The following is a 21,125-nucleotide window of genomic DNA, read 5'->3' as shown; positions in this document are numbered from 1 at the left end:
TTCATCCATGGCAGGATGTATTTGGCACCTGGACAGTGGAGCCTCGTTCCACATGTCCGACGAAAAGAATCTATTTAGTACTTTGGAGGAGAAGGATCTCCAGATGCACATTGAGATGGGCGATGATGGAAAGTACCATGTTTCAAGTGAAGGTACGATTGTGTTTTAGAGGGATCATGGAGCTCCTCTCACCCTAAATGATGTAAAGTATGTGCCGGGTCTAAAGAATAATCTTGTGTCCATTGCTATGCTAGAAGATAAAGGCTATGATGTAGTCTTTAGTAAATAAAAGGTATTCCTGAGGCATATCGGCACCGGACTGACTAAGAGAATTGGGATTCAAGTAAATAATCTCTACAAGCTAGAGGTAGACAATTGTGCTGCATTCAGTTCCAAAGTAGAGTTGGTGCAGAGCCAAGATGTTGGTGAGCTATGGCATAGAAGATTGGGCTACTTACACCATGGGCCTTGAAGATCATGCAACATATTTCTACTGGACTACCCAAGGGTAAGCTAGAGCAAGTGGATACATGCAAAGGCTGTACCTTGGGTAAGTATGCAAAATATTCCTTTCAGGATCGAGAAAGTAGAGCTGGAGCAATCCTGGAGCGAGTTCACTCAGATGCGTGTCGACCATTCTCTACAGCCTCCATCACTAAACAAAGGTACTATGTTATTTTTATTGATGATTTTTCTGATAGATGTTGGATCTACTTTATGCAAAAGAAGGACTAGACCTTCTTGAGGTTTTGTGAGTTCAAAGCCTTGGCAAAGAAAGAATCTAGAAAGAAAATAAGAGCCTTGCAAAGCGACAATGGTGGAGAGTATGTCTCCCAATAGTTTAAGGACTTTTCCGTAGTAGAAGGAATTAAATGGGAGTTGACGGCACCACATAACCCACAGCAGAATGGGGTGGTCAAAAGGAAGAATAGATCGATTGTGGGAGCAGCTCGAGCGATGTTGCATGACTAAAGCCTACCACTTCATTTGTCGGACGAGGCATGCAATACAACAGTATATTTGCAGAATAGAAGCTCGCATTGTATACTGGGGATGAAGACACCAATGGAGGCCTTTTTTGGGAAGCGACCAGTTGTGAGTCACTTCAGGATCTTTGGATCATCAGTTTATTGCCATGTGATGAAAGGTGCCTGAAAGAAGCTAGATCCAACAGCTGAGTTGGGGATACTTGTGGGGTACACTGATACACCCCACAACTATCGGGTGTTTCTGCCTACCAGTCAGAGGATAGTGGTTTGAAAAGATCTGAAGTTCGACGAGCAAAAATCCATACGAGTGTCCCTTGAGAGGGAACTCAAGTTGCATGCAGAGGAGGAACTTTTGGTTCCAAAGGAGGAGGAGCCTCATACTGATGCGGAGTAGCTACATGCAAAGGATCCAGGAGTGGAGACATCCACTCATGCTGCGTCTTCCAGAGATGGGTGGAAACGCTCAAGGGAAGCAGACAGATTGGTGATAGACACGCGAGAGAATGTGGGGCACCCATCCTCTCAACGCAGACAAAGGAGATCACCCGAGCAGTACACTGGTTACATGGCCCTGGTTGGGGAGTGTGTAGCGACCAAACCTTCTTCTTTTGAGGAAGCAGTGCAGCAACCAGTCAGGGTTGATGCTATGGTAGAGGAGTACAACTCTACCATTCAGAACAGTGTTTGGGGTATTGTCACAAGACCAGAGGACAAGTCTGTGGTAAGTTCCCGATGTCTTTACAAGGTAAAGCGGACATATGATGGGGGTGTTGAAAAACACAAGGCAAGGTTTTTTGCCCATGGTTTCTCACAGGTCGAGGGGATCAACTATGATGAGACTTTTTTTCCTGTAACAAGGTACTCATCTATCAAATCGATGTTGGCACTATCAGCTTAGATGGGTTAGAAGATCCATCAGATGGATGTGAAGACTGCATTCCTCAATGGCACAATTGAGGAAGAGGTGTACATAGAGCAGCCAGAAGGATTTGAGACCTTCGATCGTGAATCGAATGTGTGCCAACTCAAGAGAGCTTTGTATAGGTTGAAGCAAGCACCTCGTGCTTGGTACACCAGGATCAACAACTATTTCACTGGGTTGGGCTTCACCAAGAGTGAAGCGGATGCAAACCTTTACCACATCATGGTAGAAGGTAAGCCATTGATCATTGTACTTTATGCTGATGATTTGATATTGACAGGTGATGATCAGTTGATCAAGTCTTGCAAGGAGGACCTTGCAAGAGAGTTCGAGATGAAATACATTGGTCTTATGCACAACCTTCTAGGCATGGAATTGCGGCAGAAGGATGGGGAAGTGTTTGTGTCTTAAGGCAAGTATGCCAATGAGATACTTAGGTGATTCCACATGGAGAAGTGCAAGCCCATGCAGACTCCTCTAGCTAATAACTGGAGGAAGGATGATGCTACTTCAGGTGAGGTAGTAGCTTCTACTATTTACCGGCATCTTGTGGGTTGATTGATGTATCTAGTGAACACACGACCAGATTCGTGCTTTGCGGTGAACCAACTGAGTCAAGCTATGGTTCAGCCTACCAAGCTATTTTGGAAGGCAGTGAAGCATGTGCTGAGATACCTCGGAGGTACATCTTAGTATGGATTATGGTAGAGACAGACAAAGGGAGTGAAGCTTCAGGGCTTCATAGATGCGAATTGGGCAGGGAGTCCATCAGACCGGAAGAGCACTTCTGGAGGAATATTCAACCTTGGTTCAGATGCAGTTTCCTGGTACAGCAGGAAACAGAGGTTAGTTTCACTTAGCTCAGCAGAAGCTGAATAAATGGTTGCCAGTCAGGCAGCATGCTAGGCCATTTGGATGCAAAAGATTCTAGTGGGATTGTTTGGTCAGAGGATGGATCCAACTGTGATCTATTGCGGTAATCATAGTTGTATCAAACTCTCTGATAATCCAGTATTTCATGATAGGTCCAAGCACATTGATATCCAGTATCATCATCTTCGAGACTGTGTGGTGAAGAGGATCATGCTGTTGCTGTATGTTTCAATTAAGGATCAAGATGCAGATATTTTGACTAAGGCATTGTCAAAATGCAAATTCGAGTTCCACAGGGACAGGATTGGGTGACTGATAATCCCTTTCTTGTTGAGAGGGAGTGTTGAAAATAGCAACAAGAAATGCTAAAAATAGAAGTGCAATAAATAGCATTTCAGGGTACATTCCAATTTTAGTTAGTCCCTAAACTAAAATTGAGAATTAAAATTCGAATTTGTTCTTAGCAGTTGTTTGATTAATAATTAATTAATTCATCTTGAGTTAATTAGTTGGAGAAAAGCAAACATGAAGTCTATGTTAGGACATGCAACAATTATCCCTTTGATTGAGGAATTTATCCCTTAGTTAAAGAGATGAGGATGAGTTGTACTTTGAGTTGTAATTAGTTAGCTCAGTTAACTGAGTTAAGTCCAGTTAGATTAGTTCCAATAGTTGGAGGAACTGATTGTGAGTTTAGTTAGTTAATGCATGCATGCATGTAACTACTGCACTTTAGATAACTGAATATTCTCTCATAAATAACTCATGCATGTCAGTTCAGTTAGAGACCCAGTTGAGATCAGATGGTGGGACAGTGTACTATCAGTTGCAGGAATATTCCATTGAGGATATCTCTTACATGCAGAAGGAATTCATTCCTTGAGGATTGTACAGTTACTTCTTCAGTTTGATGAGTGTGAGATGAGGCAAATTCACACAGGTGGCATCATTGGACCCCAGGAAAAACTGTGCAAGGAAATAGGAGGCTTGGAGGGTTGACGAAAGGCATATGTTGTGTCTATTTAGTCTGTGAGTTGTATTGAGGGATTGTACTGAGAGCTGGATAGCCTGGGAGCTAAAGCTTTATGTAATCCAGAGATAATTTCCACTTGTATGGTAATACAGAGATTGGGTTTTTAGGTTGAGGCTTTCCCCAGAGTATTCTTCTGTGTTCATTTGTGATTTCTTTCTCATTCTCAGTTATATGTGTTCTATTTGATCTTGCTCATAATCGATTAAGCTTCCACAAGTTTGTTTGTAGAAGTATATCAAGTATTTTTCTTTAGTTTATTGCATTATTAGGTGATCTACAATGAGAATTTCTACATATATGACAAACGTCCATTGGCATTACATCACACAGGACCACATCCTTGTAAGTGCCAATCTAGAATTCTACTTTACACTATTCTCTTATAGTGATCCGGTGTCCCTCCTGCAACCACGTTACCTTATAAGGTGTCAGATGTTCTGTCTTCAATAACCCCAACTTGTCTACCATTTCTGTAGAAACAATATTGGTTGTGCTCCCATTGTTTATCACCATCTTACAACACTTCCCTTTTGCCTTGCAAACAATTTTGAACAAACTCTTTCTTTGTGCTGGTTCTTCTTATTCCTTCTCTACTTTGAGCAATATCCCTTTTAAAAATAATGATTCTCCTACCTTAGGTCCTTCTTCTTTGTTCATGATCTGAAGTTTCTCTTCTGCTACAACAACCACATTCACATTTCATTGGTTTGTTGCTTTGTTATGAGGACAATCCCATTATCCGTGTCCCCATTCTCCACATGTGTAACATAGAATATCTCTTCCTCGGGCCCTTCCTTTGGGTGCAAATCTTCCTCTGTTAAAATATCCCCTTTGTGGTGGTCTACTACTTGAACTTCGTGCTTCGTTCTGATGTTGCTGAAACCTTGGTGTGGTAGTTCCTGTACCTCTTATTGAACTTTTCCCTCTATTCCTCTGATTTTGTTTTCTCAACATCTTCTCTTCTACCTTCAAGCCTACTTGATAGGCATCTTCAATGGTCTTTAGACTTAGCAAGCTGATCTCATCCTGTATGTCAAATCTTAATCCATTCATATATTTGGCTACCTTCTCCATATCATCCTCTGCATGTCCTGCTCTAATACTCAATCTATAAAACTCTTCTATGTATTCTTTAACATACATTCCTTTTTGCCTTAAATTCTATAACTATTTGAAAAGATTTAACTGATAATATTTTGGCATAGCTTTAGCTTTCATTTTACTCACCATTTTGTCCCATTTCTTGATCTTGGACTTTCCTTTTCTTTTTCTAGATGTTTGTAGTTCATCCCATGAAATAGTTGCATGACCCTTCAATCTGGTAGCTACAAATTTCACCTTCTTTTTGTCATCAACCTCTTCATGGTCAAAATATTTGTCTAGTGAACAGATCCAATTCATTAGCTCTTTTGCGTTGAGACTCCCTTCATACACAGGAATTTCCACCTTTGGTTTTCCACCTACTTTAGCCAACATCTTGATAACTTTGGTAGTTTCATTTTCCTCCTCTTCTTCTTCCTCAGAAGATTCTTCTGTAGCACTGGAAACTCCTTCATCAAGTATTCTTCTCTGAGCAGTCTCCATTGTGTCCATCCTTATATGCAAACTCTGGATCTCCTCCAACATAACTACATTTGCTTCAGGTCTTCCTCGACCTATGCCAGCTCCTCTCCTTGGCAGCATGTTTACTGCAGTCAAACTCAATCTCTGTGCTCTAATACCAAAATGATGTAGGAGGTCAATTGAACAACAATTGAACATCAAACAAAAAAAAATGATTGAACAACAACTAAACAACAATTGAACAACAACTAAACAGTAATTGAACAGCAGAGATTGAACAACAACTAAACAACAATTGAACAGCAACGATTGAACATCAACCAGTCCCATGTTGACTTCCCACATTGACTTTCCCTTTTTGCATAGGTGCTTCACTCTACACTGTTGATCAAAGTGTGCTGGATCCAATGGTTCACAATGATATCACCCAGGGAACTTGTGCGACACTTAACTGCCAGTACGAAGCCGATATGGTTCATAAACTCTTTGTCTATAAGAGTTTGGGTCTGGATTTGAGACAATCGACTGATCATCCTAAAACCTGATATCCATTGGATAATAGAGTCCATCAAATCATATGGCTAGCGGCTCTTCAACTACCACACAGATTAAAAACAGGGAAAACCCTGCCGTTGACTGTGACTCAAAAACTTGAATTTGCAACCGACGACTAAGATCGATTGCGGGTCTTCAACAACGATCAAGCCTTTCTGCGCTCTTCTAACCCCACCATCAATACTAATGATCACGATTAGCACATAAATGCTGAGATTTACAATTAAAATGTGAAAATAGAGAAATAACCGATTTAGATTCAAAATGCAAATACACAGAGATAAACGAGAGTTTTCACCAGGATTAACACACATACACACACTAAATCAAATTCCTTCCATATAATAATAGTTACAAAGTCTTGGCCCTCACGCTCAATTACAGTGATTTAACAGACCTTTGTTTCAATCTTAAAACCCTCTCTATCACTCAACTCTCGCCTCTCACTCAAATCTTGATCATCTTAGCTAATCCTTCTTCATTACATTTTCTTCTCTTTATGAGTCGAATCCTACTCTAACTATACTAACAACTCAATCTCTATTTTAATCATTCTAACAATCAAATCTCTATTTTCAAGCTCCATTGCACACCTACGCTAACAACTTATCCCTTAATCTAAAATAAGGCAATTTCCTAACTATTACAATAATGAAATACAAATCGTTTTTGAGAGATCCAACCTTCTCGAGTAAAACTGACTTTTGACCACTCAGGTCAATGAAATTCAACTCATTTAGCCACAACATGTGAACAAACCATCACATTGTTGGCTAAGTCCAGATGCTCCTGCATCATATAAGAAAAATAGGAACTTGAAAAGAAAGAATAAAAGCCTGAACAAAACAGTCATTAACCTCAAATACAGGCTTCTTATGAGGAAACCAAGAATGACAGTCACTTCAAAGAAGAGCAAAAGAAGAAAATTAGATGTACTAGCAAAAGTGTCTCAGCAAATGCATTAGAGAAGAAGAACTCACATTTTTTGCAAATTGCATGAGGACATGCAATGATTTTGTAGTGGGGATATGTTGAACTTTAGAATTACCTTCCCCTTGACATTTGTTCTCACCTTTTTCTCTCATTTTCTCATAAGACTACAGATCCAATCAATGATAAATGCTAGGCTTTGTCTTAGCAAAGCATTAAAATGATCACCATATTATATTTTCATGTTCTTGCTATTTTAATAATTTTTTGCAAATTAGCTACAGAATGCAGCCTATTCTACAACTAACTATGGGTTTCGTAGCTACTCTCATGGTTTGGTAGGTTACAGGTGTCAAATGAAGAACTGGGCCACATGGGCATTTCTAGAATCATCTCCACATGGATTCTATCCTATTCACTCGGTCCATATTGATAGAAAAGCATGCCTAAAGTCATGGTCAAATATGGAGTAAAATATGTTATCTAGAAGTAGTAGGACTCTTGATTTTCTCTTTCATAGCTAATCAAGAGTCTAACAGTTATGTTGAGGAGTTAATTCGGATTAAGCCACTTGTAGCTGATTAGAAGTTAAACAGTTAATTCGAATTAAGCCACCTGTAGCTGATTAGAAGTTAAACAATCCTATGACAATTCGAATTAAGCCACTTGTAGCATTCTTTTCTTATAAACAATCATGATAGATTAAAATTAGCCACATGTAGCAAGATTTTATATTAGACAGTTATGTTATTTTCCTATAAATATCACTTGAATGAAATCGAGAATTAGTTAGAAGCTAGAAGGAATTACAGGGTTTTTGTTAATACTTTGTATTCAGAGTTTGTTTTGTTCATAATACAAACTTCATTTTGTCAATGGTGGTTTAAAAGTGCATCTTTAACTAGCTAGCATCCTGCCACATCAGTTGCAGGGCCCCTGCACTGAAGGAGGGTTTTCACTTGTTTTTTTCAATTTAATTTCTATTACTCTGTTTTCTACAAGTCTATTTTCTCTAATTTAGAATGATGTTTCATTTTAGTTTGTAACCAATAGTGTAAGGATAAAATCACAACTGTGCAGCCTTGTTCTTCTGAGATATTTTATGAAAAATGACTGAATGAAGATTGAAGTAATAAGAATACACAGTTTCTTAGTTTCTTACTATTTTGTTACTCATTTTCTTAGCATAGAATTGTCAATTAGCTGTATTAATAGATGTTCTCAAAACCATTTCAAAATGATGATAATTCTAACTTAAATGGTTAAATATCTAATTCATGCAGTGATTGAGTTTACTCAGTACATTGTTTGTTTTACATGATTTTATCTTTTGTTTTCTACTTTCAGGTTCTTACTTAGTTGCATCACTTGACATTCCAAAAAATCATTTCAAGGAGATTGATTCCATCATATTCCAAAATTGAATGGTTGAATGGTTAAATGAATGCAATTACTGAATTACCTTTTGCATCAATATCACTTTTGGTTTTAAGAATTAGATCCATGGATTAGGACTAAATGGTAGGATAAGATAGATGCTCTATTTTTCTTATTAGTTTCTAACTAGTTAAACAGTTCTTGGTCCATTTTTAAGAGATTATACTAACTTAGGAACCTTTCCTTTCCTTTAAAATTCATTAGATACATGTAAATCTCTCATAAATTGTATATTCTTAGACATCAAAGAACATAAACCCCCAAAACAAACATAAAAATACAAAACAACAAAGTAAGAGAAAAGTTAACTAAGCACAGATAGTGCATCACACTTCATTAGTCTACAAACCTGAGTTGATAATTCATGCAAGCAATTTAGGACACTAAATTGACTAAACAATAGATACACAATATTTGTTGATTTCTCACTAAGTAATGATTGTGTAATTGTAACACAACGAGCTACGAATCCAACTTGACAACTAAATCCCTAATGCCAAGAGCAACTGCTTCTGACAAGAATTCAATAACTGCACTATATTCAACAATATTATTGGTTGTTCGACTAAGGGAGATACCTTGTAAGTTAATCAGCTCGCCATTAGGGTCATAGAGTACCGGTACTGCGGAAGACAGATTTTGTGTGCTATGACAAGGACCATCAGCAAAACCAACGTAATGGCTTGATGACATATGCAAACCGAGTGGAACACAGGGTAAGCAAAAAAACACATGTCTGCAAGGCAAAAAAACACCCAAAAAAAAAAAAAACGCACACTAATGTACAAAAGTCATTACACGAATTGCACACATAACACTTCTTCAGATACAATCCATTACAGGGCTGTCACAATGCATTTCCCTCATAATCACATAGCTCATAGGCACCTTTTTATAAGACATGCTTGATGATGTAGGGCCCACGCCACATGGGTTCAAACTTTCCTACTCCCAATTTATCGTTGGCTTGATCGTAAAGAAGGACCAAGTCACCTTCAACAAAAGTGCGAGGAGAAACGATTTGGTCAAAATGAACTTTGAACCATTTCTTTTGAGATTCGATGACCATCACAGCAATGTGATGAGTCTCGTCAAGACTCTCAAGATATAGTAGTTGTTCCTCTTCAGGCGAGGTATTCAGAAGAAGTTCAGTAGCTAGTTTAAGCAAGGGGATTTCGCATTCGATTGGAAGAGTTGTCTCCAAACCATACACCAACTGGAATGGAGTGAATCCAGTAGCCATCTTAGCAGAAGTTTTGTAAGACCAAAGAGCTAAGAATAGAATAAAATTGCAATCCTTTTTGTGCTTCCCAAGAGTACATTGAAGCATAGTAAACAAAACATTATTAACTACATCAACTTGGTCATTGCCCTGCAGATAATAAGGATTTGAGCTATCATGACGAAGGCTCAACTAAGCAGTCAGTTCTGCCATCATATGCTAACAAAAATTTGATCCATGGTCAGTCACGATAGCTTGAGGAACACTGAAATGTGCTATGATGTGGTTAAAAAGGAACTGAGCAACAGTAATACTGTCAACATTTTATGTAGGCATTGCCACGACCCATTTACTAAAATAGTTGACAACGACGATTATATAACCATGCCCCCCGACTAAGCGAGGGTTACATGTCATGAAATCAATGCCCCATTTGGCAAATGGGCCAACGGTAATTACAGGGTACAGTGATGTGGGTGGGGTGCACTGCTTGCACTTCAAAATCTGGCACTCGTGGCATTTTTGGATAGCTAGAATGCAATATTTAAAGATAGAAGGCCAAAACTAACCAACATGGAGGATTTTCTGAGCAGTGGCATATCCAGGCATATGAAAACCACAGGCACCAGAGTGGAAATCATTTAAGACCTGCTCAACCTCTTCTAGGGTGAGACACCTGCGAGGAACAGAGTCCACACCGACCCGATATAATGCATCACCAAGGATCCGATAGGGTTGGGACTGATGCTAAATGCGGCGTCAGTCAGATCAAGACAACTCAGAATGGAAGGTTTGGGCTTGGAGATAAAAGATAATATCTCCATACCATGGGTTAAGAGTGTTGATCAGAAAGATAGTTTCATCGGGTATCGGCTCTGTAAAATCAGTTGAAGTGCTTGCAAACAGAAGAGTGTAGATCAACTAAGCAAAGACGAGTGATTTATTTGATTTGGTAGCAGTAAATTCCAAATCAAACTCCTGTAGGATAATGATCCATTTGGAGTATTTCCCCCCCAGTAACTGATGAGTCAGTATATATCTCATGGGGTTGCAATCATAAATCATTGTGGTTTTCCGTAAATGGATATAGTGTCAAAATCTTTGGACAACATGAACTGCTGCCTAGGCAAGTTTTCGACATGGGCATATTGAGACTTCATATCGAGAAGATTCTGGCTCAAATAATAAACCATGTGCTCATTTCCATTATCATCATCCTGAACTAACACCATAGCAATAGTAGTATCGGTTGCAGCCAAGTATAGGAAGTAATTGCATCGATAATCGAGGGGATGCAGTAAAGGAGCACTGATAAGAGTGTCATTTAAAGCATCGAAGGATTTATGGGAAACTTCATCCCAAATAAAAGGGATCCCCTTATTAAGTAAGTGAGTAAAACCCTTGGCGAGTTCGACGTAATTAGGGATAAATCAACAGAGAAAATTAGCCTTTCACTACCAGCTCTACAATTGCAGTAATGATGTAGGAGGGGGGGGGGGGGGGTAAATTGAAAATGACCTCAAATTTCAAAGGATCAATCCGAATACCTTCACAAGACACCAACAAACCCAAGAGCCGGCCACACTCAATGAAAAACACAAACTTGTGTGGATTGAGACGGATATTATAATTCCGACATCGTAAAAAGACAAATCTTTAGTGATCTGGATGGTCACGATGCTTAGCAGAATGAGCTCATAAGTCATCGAGGTATGGTTGAAAAATGTGTCGAATGTTGTGAAATGCATAAGACATTGCTCTTTGGAAGGTAGCGCCAGTATTCTTCAAGCCAAAAGGAAGATTTTTGTAAGTGAAAGTACCCCAGGGACAGATAAAGGTCGTTTTATGTTGATCAGCGGGTGAAATGTTAATCTGGTAATAACCAGAAAAACCGTCCATGAACGAGAAAATCTCACTCCCATCACATTCGTCAACGATTTAATCGATAAATGGAGTGGGATAATTTTCCTTAGGACATGCAAGATTGGTATCGTGATAATCAACACAAACACAGACCATACCCTACTTTTTGGTAACAGGGACGATATTGGGCACCCAATCCATCAATGGAATACGATAAATAAAACCTACTTTTAAAAGATTCTCCACTTCTGCTTTGATAGCAGCAGCCTTTCGAGGGTGCACAGGGCAGAGACGTTTTCGAACAGGCTTAGCACTAGGATAAGTCAAAATCCCATGCACCACTATTGCTGGATCAATACCAAGAATTTCCTCGTATGACCAAGCGAAGACGTCTAAGAACTCCTTAAAAAGTTGAGTATAAATCCTGATCTCATCTAGAGAACAGGAAACCCAAATATGAATGTTCTCGACAATTCCAGGTTTAATGGAAATGTCAAGAGGAATAGTAGTAGTGATGTTCCCCATATTACCCTCCGATAAGACTTTATGCACTAGGACAGGTGTCTGAAGTGGAGGAGTGGGATAATGAAAAACAAATGCTTCAAGACAGGAAGGAATCACATCGAGGCTAGGAAGTAATGAAAAACGATGATGTAAATCATTCCATGGAGTTTCATTCAGAGAAATGACTTCAAATATACCCTTGCTAGTGGGGAATGTCTTGTTCAAAGGATTCGAAGAATCCCAAGAACCAAGCCAAGGAGATGGCACATAAGTGTCCAGGTTCATACTGAAAACAGTATGACTTTCTGAAGCAGCCATCAAAGCCAAGAAAATCTCTTGATAATTCTTATCCAATGGAATTAAAGGCATAGCATCGCAAAATAAATCAATTTGATCTGCGGTAGGGATAATCCAGGGATCCATAGAGACCGAGATCATATTGACTGAATGAACATTCAGAGGTGGGAGAGTAAAAGTACCCATTAAAGCAGAGTCTTTGAAGAGACCTGCCCCCACACTCTCGTAGGGAATCTCAGTATTTCCCACATAAGGTACATTTCCATTTGATGAACTAGAAGAAAAGGAGAGTTTATCAATAGATTCCTTCATGAGAAAATTGAAGCACGTGGAACGAAGAAGACACCACACAAAACATAGCATGGGTCCAGCTTCACCTGAGAAGAAGGTTGTAGGTGCGATTTGGATCTACAACTTCTACTTCTAATTCAACAATCTTTCCTTCTAATGTAATCAGAAAATTCGTGAGAATAAGATAACGACATGAACCTCTACCGTCGAAGGCTTCCAAGGTGTTTGGGGACTGGTTAAGAGTAGGAGAACTAATGGCCTTCCAACATGAAATAGAAATGATGCAGGTAGAGGCACCTTCATCAATAACGGTCTGATGAATCATCTTTCCTTTTATAAGAACATGTATCAGAAATGAAATATGATGAGGAAGACGAGCAACGTTGTTTTCAATATTGAAGGTAATTAGAATCGAATTAGAAGGATCAATAGCACCTATGGTAGACAACAGTGACTTTTGCTGTGTTGGACAGAATTGGAGAACCTCCAAGGCAGACATCACCGAAGGTGCCTGAGCTAAATCCTCAACAATATTGTAATGTTCCATAGATCTAGCATTCGAATTAAAAGATGATATCTTAATAACACCTTTGGGAGGTGGTCGGATGACGGATTCACTGTTAGGGTGATCAATATGGAGCGGACCATATGGAATAGAAGTAGAAGGAATATCGGTAACTTCTTTCTTCACTATCTGCTTAGGTGTGGTTTGATAGTCCTTAGTTCGACTGGTGATCGAGATAGGTGATGAACCTTGCATCATGAACACTTGGGAACCAGAGGAAGTAGAGGACTGTGGTTTGTCTTCCAACTATGTCTGTTGAGATGGAAAAGGTTATTTTAAGACAGCCAGAGTCCCTTTCAACAAGTGATTAACTTCAAAATGTCGGGGGAAATCCTTGGTGTAATGATCCTCCTCACAGATGAGGCAAGGATATTTTGGCTTTCTTTTAGAAGCATCATCAGTAGATGATTAAGAAGGGTCCTGTTTTGGGGCATCAGGTTTGGCTTTACCTTTTCCCTTATTTTTACCTTTAGAGGCCTTATTTATTGCGGTAGACTAAACAACATGTATCTCCGAGTTTCACCAGGACTGGATGAATTTTTTGAGGGATTATTATAATTTTTTGTAGAAATTTCTCACTATAGATCACCTGATAATGCGATATACTAAAAAAAAAATACTAGATCTACTTCTACAATAAAACATTGAAGAAGCTTAATCAATTTGAGCTAGATGAATCAGAACGCATATAACAAAGAAGAAGAATCAATACACATGAAACACAGAAGAATACTCCGGGGAAAGCCTCAGCTAAAAACCCCGCTATCTGTATTATCATACAAAGGGAAATATCTCAGAGATTACACAAAGCTTAGCTCTCACATAGCTATACAACTCTCAACATAATCCCTCACTACTCATAGATAGAACAAACAACTCATATGCCTTTCCCTCTGTCCTCCAAGCCTCCTATTTCCTTGCGCAGTTTCTCTTGGGTCCTCTAGATGCAACCTGTGTGATAATTAACTCACACACAACACTGACCTCTGAAATAACTGCGCAATCTTGAAGGAGATGAATTCCTCATACATGGATGAGTTTCCTTTATAGGAAAAATTCTTCCAACTGATAGTACACTGTCCCTTCCTTTAATCTCAACTGGGTCTCTGTCTGAACTAACATGCATGAGTTATTTATGAGAGAATATTCAGTTATCTGGAGAACACTAGTTTCATGCAAGCATGCTTTAACTAAATGAACTCGCAATTAGTTTCTCCAACTGTTTGGAACTAATTTAACTAGACTTAACTCAGTTAACTGAGCTAACTAATTACAACTCAAATACAACTCATCCTTATCTCCTTGACTAAGGGATAAATTCCTCAACCAAAGGAATAATTGTTGCATGTCTTCACATAGACTTCATGTTTGATTTTCTCCAACTAATTAACTCAAGATGAATTAATTAATTATTTTTCAAACAGATAGTGAGACCAAATTCGAATTTTAGTTCTCAATTTTAATTCAAGGACTAATTAAAATTGGAATCTATCCCAAAATGCTATTTATAGCAATTCTATTTTTAGCATTTCTATTTTATCATTCCTTGTTGCTATTTCCAACACCGGTTCCTGAAATGATATTTATAGCAATTCTATTTATAGCATTTCTATTTTTAGCATTTCTTGTTGCTATTTTCAACGCTCCCTCTCAACAAGAAAGGCATTCAACTCGAACCCGATCCTGAACCTTTGGAATGTTCTGCATGCAACACTTCACCCTAGTTTTGTTGCTCCAGCAACTCTAGAAACAAAAAATATCCAACCTGAATCACAATGATGCCTCTGTCATCAAAGTCTCTGAATACTATTGCCTCTATCGACTGAAAACTTTGCACCTTTGTGCTCTTCAGTATCTGACTGCTCTAGCCTATGTCACTTTGATCTCTGACTGCATCGATCACACTGATTCCTTCTGCTACATCTGTACTACTGCTGGTCCTATCTCCTAGCACTGCATCCGCACTGCACCTCCTCTCATTATGTTGCATCGTGCTGCCCACTGCTGCACTGCAACTCAATTACTGAGAAGTAAGTAACTGATCTCCCAACTGACCTCCCTGTTGGGTTAGAAACACCCTTTGATGCTCAAGCTCCCTCTGCCACTGACAAGTGCTCCCTCACTGACCTCTGCGCTACTACAACATCTCCATGCATCTCTCACTATTACACACCTCTCTATGCCATCCTGCACTAGTGTAACACTCATGTGCCTCTCACATTGTTGCAGCCTACTAGCTCTCCGCTGTCTTGGGATTCCTACATTGTAGCTCTCTCTGCCACTCCATCTGCGTCTATCTCTACCCATTCAGCCAGTCCTTCTACTCCTCTGTGGGGCTCCCGTAGAAAGATCTAATCCAAGAGGTTGGCTACCTCAAGGATCCTGCCCCTATTTCAACCTTCTTGGGACTATCACTTCACATCGCCCCACCTCTCACCTCAAGGTATGGCTGCATGTGATCCCTCTGCCCACTTGGCTCAAAATTTCCCCCTACTGGAGGTCTCTGCATGAGTGGATGCCTCCACTCAGTCTCCTCTCAGCTTCTCTAGTTGTGGCTTCTCCACAACTTCCTGAAGTTGCTTCTCCAATTGTGGCTCCTCCACAATTGTCTGAGACTTCTTCTGTGGCTGCATGTTGAGAGGTAATTTACACTCCCTCTCAACCACCAAGTCTCTAATATTCGCATTTCTCCTCAAGGCTTTGCATGCATATTTTACCTCAAGTGCATACAGGTTCTTCGCCAGCACACCAATCTGTTTCATCTTTCCCGCTGTCACGAAATTTTCTGGAAAAAGAGTTGATTTAAATCAGTGATATCTCCCTCATCCGAACTCCAATTCAACTGATTTTTTTTTGGATTTGGGTATTGTTTTGCAAGGAATCCAGATATGCTTTGTTTTTGAAAAATTTCAAAAAAAATTCCAGATCTGCTTTGCAAACTCGTGGCCCAATTTTTTTATTTTTTTATTTTTATTTTTTATTTTATATATATATATATATATATATATATATATATATATATATATATATATATATATATATATATACTTCAATTTCTCTTCTTCATATACCGTTCATAGCTCTGATAAACTTAGCTCTGATATACCATGTAGAAATTTGTCACTGTAGATCACCTGATAATGTAATATGCTAAAGCAAAATACTAGATCTACTTCTACAATCAAACTTTGAGAAAGCTTAATCAATTTGAGCTAGATCAATTGGAACACATATAACAGAGAAGAATAAATCAATACACATGAAACACAGAAGAATACTCTGGGGAAAGCCTTAGCTAAAAACCTCGCCCCCTATCATTATTATCATACAAGTGGAAATATCTCAGAGATTACACAAAGCTTAGCTCTCAAACAGCTATACATCTCTCAGCACAATGCCTCACTACTCATAGACAGAACAAACAACTCATATGCCTTTCCCTCTGTTCTCCAAGCCTCCTATTTCCTTGCACAGTTTCTCCTGGATCCTCCAGCTGCAACCTGTGTGATAATCACCTCACACACAACACTGATCTCTGAAATAACCGCGCAATCCTAAAGGAGATGAATTCCTTCTACATGGATGAGTTTCCTTTAAAGGAAAAATTCTTCCAACTGATAGTACACTGTCCCTTCCTTTAATCTCAATTGGGTCTTTGTCTGAACTGACATGCATGAGTTATTTATGAGAGAATATTCAGTTATCTAGAGAACATTAGTTTCATGCAAGCATGCATTAACTAACTGAACTTGCAATTAGTTCCTCCAACTATTTGGAACTAATTTAACTGGACTTAACTCAGTTAACTGAGCTAACTAATTACAACTCAAATACAACTCATCCTTATCTCCTTAACTAAGGGATAAATTCCTCAATCAAAGGAATAACTGTTGCATTCCTTCACATAGACTTCATGTTTGATTTTCTCCAACTAATTAACTCAAGAAGAATTAATTAATTATTTTTCAAACAGTTAGTGAGACCAAATTCAAATTTTAATTCAGGGACTAATTTAAATTGGAATCTATCCCGAAATGCGATTTATAGCAATGCTATTTTTAACATTTCTATTTTATCATTCGTTGTTGCTATTTCCAACACTAGTACCTGAAATGCTATTTATAGCATTTCTTGTTGCTATTTTCAAAATTCTTTGTTGACAAGGTTAATCCTCTCTGCGGACAAAGATGATCCCTCTAGCCCAATGATTGGGTCTAGCAACTGAAGTGACAATCAACTAGACATATTCCTATGTTATAATTGAAAATTAGAATGAACGAGATGACCTACCTCGTTCTGATGCTATTCCGATTTCCTTTGTTGAGGGCCTCAAACCACTTGTGTCACAGACTTGTTTCTGGTTCCCCTAGTGCTTATGTACCAGCACAAGTGATCAAGAAACAACAAAGCATGCCAAAACCAATAGAAAATAAATAACAACCTACTTAACTAATCAAGGAATGTCGAGCTAATAAATACATGAACATATATATTTTGGGAAGATGAACTAGCAGTTGTATATTATTTAAGGAATAAACGGAAGCTTACAAACAAAGCCTTGATGTTGAAAGGCTCCCCTTGAGTGGTAATCCAAGTCCAAGCCAAGGAACTCTCCAAGAACTCCTTCTCCAAGTCTAATGAATAGCCTCTAGGCACAAGCTTAGCATAAGGGTGAAAATATACATAGACCAACCCAGCCTCTAACCTCACCAACCATTTGGGAATGGGAGAGGATGAATTTATAGGCTAGGAGAGGGAGTAGGAATTATCCAAATATAGGATTAGGCCCTCATCTCAAGGAGGTAGCTCATAGGGATAAGACCAAGAGGCCAATATGAGAGGATTCAACCTCATCTATGCGATACAACCTCCAACTCGCTGCTTTGGAAGCTTCTACATCACGAAGCTTTTCATCCTCTTTGGAAAAATACCTTTTTGGGATCATTATGGGTATGCAAGAGAACAGAGCGATGCCATTGCTGGCTAAGTACAATACAATAGGTGACCATCATTGTTTTAAGCCTCATAAGAATGATGACTCTCATTTTAGGGTTTTAAGAGCTATTTCTTCAGGGAAAGCTCAAGACATTTTCCAAACAAAGTATTAGGAGGGATCTGAGTTGTATACATGGATGAGTATAATGTATAATGGTCATGTTTTGGGCACTTCGGGGTATGTCACAGGGAAGTGCAAGAGGCATGACAAAATACTATGTAACACCTCCCCTTTATCATATTGTATTTGTCTTTCTTGAATTTCTCTAGGGAATGTTCTCCAGTCAAAATCATTGGGTAAAGGTTTCCACTCTTTGTCGTCCAACCATTCTCACCATTTAGCCTTTCAATTGTTAGGCTTCCATTAATGAGCTAGTCTATTTTTTCCTTTTTCTTTCATTATGTTGCATAGTTGGGTAAACTATTCCCTATTTAAATCTGTCGTTTACTGCCATGCATCCTCCTAGAAAAGAGCCTTTTCTCCATTTCCTATTTCCCAGAAGTTGTGTTTTTTGATGAAAACCTTGTTTTCCCACGCTTGATTTAGTATTTCCAAACCTTTGATTTCCCCATTGAGCCTAATGATATTCTCAATTGAGTGATTTGGGACATATATTTCTTTCCAGATACGACCCCAGGGAGAGTATGGGTTTTCCAACCAGCGCCACTAGGTTTTGGTCCCAAGGGTTTTTCCCAGGATTTTCGAGTCCCTAAAGCCCATACTTCCAACATTTTTTGTTCTGCATACCTTATCCCAGGCAACAAGCACCCATTTTTTTTAATTTTCAATGCCCCTCCATAGAAAGTTTCTTTGGATGTTTCAGATGGTGTTGGTGATCAATTTAGGAGAATCAAGAGCAGAGAACATATATAGGGGCATGGCTTGCAACACAATTTTTACTAGGACCCACCTACCACTCAAGTTGAGGGCATGGAAAGTCCAATTAGCCAGTCTTTTTCCTAGTTTGTTTATGAGGTCTTCCCATATGGATCGGTTGAAGGGTTTGTCAGTTAGAGGGACCCCCAAGTATCTGGAGGGGAGAATACATATTTCAAATCCCATCATTCTAGTGATGTTCCTTTGAATGGATATAGGGGTATTAAAAAAGAAAAATTTGGATTTCTCCAGGTAAATGGAGGTAGCCAATGCTTCCGAAAGCTCTGTGAGGATTTCTTTGAAGGAGTTGGCTTCCTTAATAATAGGAATGTCCAATATCAGAGTGTCATCTACGAATTACTGATGGGTAGAGGGAGGGGCATTTCCATGAAGCTTGAGGCCTATGAGAGAGTTGTTTGAATTTTCTGCCATGATGGATCTGCTTAGACCTTTTGCCATACTAACAAAGAGGAAAGGCGATAGAGGATCTCCCTGTATAATGCCTCTGGAGGGGTAGAACGACTTTGATGGGGAACCATTGAGAAGAATAGAGAATAAATCTCTTGAGACCATTTCCATAATCCACTTTATGAAAGCCTTATTGAAGCCAAAAGCTTCTAGTACTCATTTCATATAGTCCCAACTTATTTTGTCAAAATATTTTTGACATATCTAGCTGCATCATCATACTTAGTTTTTCTTAGCTTTTAGTGAGTGTATCAGTTCATGTGAGAGGATTATGATGTCCAAGATTTGTCTACCTTCCACATAACCTGATTGGTTTGAGGAGATTAGGACAGGAACAACAATTTTGGTCATGTTTTCTAGGACCTTTGAGACAATATTATAGATTACGTTACAAAGGGAAATTGGTTTAAACCATTATGGGGAGTCAACCCCTTCCTCCTTGGGAATGAGAGTAAGGATATTATCATTTAGGGCTCTTAGAACCAATTTATGGACTGTGGATTCTTCCACCAGAGCATGAACCTCCTCTTTTTTGATGGGCCAACAAGCTTTTTAGAAGTTAGTTGTGAAGCCATCTAGTTCAGGGGCTTTTCCATTTGGCATGGTCATTACTACCTCTTCCATTTCTTGCATCATTACTTTCCTCACGAGCATTCTCTTGTGCTCCTGATTGAGGATAACAGGTATGTTGTTTGTGATTTATTTTATTTCTATGGCTTTATCCATCCTAGGTTCTTCAATAAGATTGTTGAAGTAAACATTTAATTCATTTGCAATGTCCTTATGGTTGTGGATCATTCTCCCATCTGTGGTTTTTAGGGCAAGGATTCTGTTATGTCTTCTATGTTGTATCATTGAGTGGTGAAACTTAGGAATAATTTCATTCTCCACATTTAAGCCAATTGATGTGAGACTTTTGTTGCCATAATTTTTCCTCCTAAGAGACTATTTCTTCTCGGTTATTTTAAAGGCTTAGTTCTTCTTTATTCATTTAATCATTGATTCCACTGTTGATGATTTTTTGTTGGAGCGTTACCATTCTTTCTTCTAGATCTTTTTTGTTTGTAAAATGTTTCTGAAGATCTCTTTGTTCCAAATTTTTATTTTATTTTTATGAGTTTCAATCTTTGCTGGAATTGATACATTTTGTTTCCTGATTGTGGCATTGGGCTTCTCCACTAATATTTCATGTTTTCTATAAATTTTGGGTGCTCAAGCCAGAATAATTCGAATCAGAAAGGCCTATTTTTCGGTCCTGTGTATATTTGAACTTTCAAGGAGATTGGCCAATGGTCTAAGCCTACTTGGCGGAGGGTACGAACCTCCATTTCCTAGGAGGTCATGTAATAGATTCACACAAAAGGAAGCAATTGAGTCTAGATGCTATTTGTTTGTCTCCCCCTCTTCTATTGTTCCAAGTGAAGATACCATTATTTGTGTGGATATCTATCAGAATTAGCCCATTTATTGTTGATTGGAAGGTTTCTAAGTCTTTTTCTAGTTTAGAGATCCCTCCTTTTTTTCCCCAAGGTGTAAAACCATGTTGAAATATCCTGCTATAATTTTGAAAGGCTGATGAATGGTATCTAGGAGTTTTCTGACATTGTGAAGCATTTGGATTCTTTCCACTACCTTTTGGGGAGTATAAATGTTCATGACACATATACTTTTGTTGGTTCCAATTATTTTTAGGACGGTATTAATGGAGTGCCTTGTTGCTACAGAGGAAGGTATATCATAC

General features: G+C 38.7%; 1 pseudogene; it reads left to right on the top strand.

Moving 5' to 3' along the window:
• Positions 1-21,086: 21,086 nt before the first annotated feature.
• The window catches only part of LOC149173843 (uncharacterized protein At2g24330-like), a 58,003-nt pseudogene continuing 57,964 nt past the window's right edge, over positions 21,087-21,125 (top strand).

The sequence above is a fragment of the Pinus tabuliformis genome, chromosome 4_2 (assembly GCF_031772625.1).
Source record: "Pinus tabuliformis cultivar Carrire ecotype Pingquan chromosome 4_2, CPIR1, whole genome shotgun sequence".
Classification (NCBI taxonomy): domain Eukaryota; kingdom Viridiplantae; phylum Streptophyta; class Pinopsida; order Pinales; family Pinaceae; genus Pinus; species Pinus tabuliformis.
The sequence above is the reverse complement of the archived record's forward strand: the minus strand, read 5'-3'. Positions and strand labels throughout refer to the sequence as shown.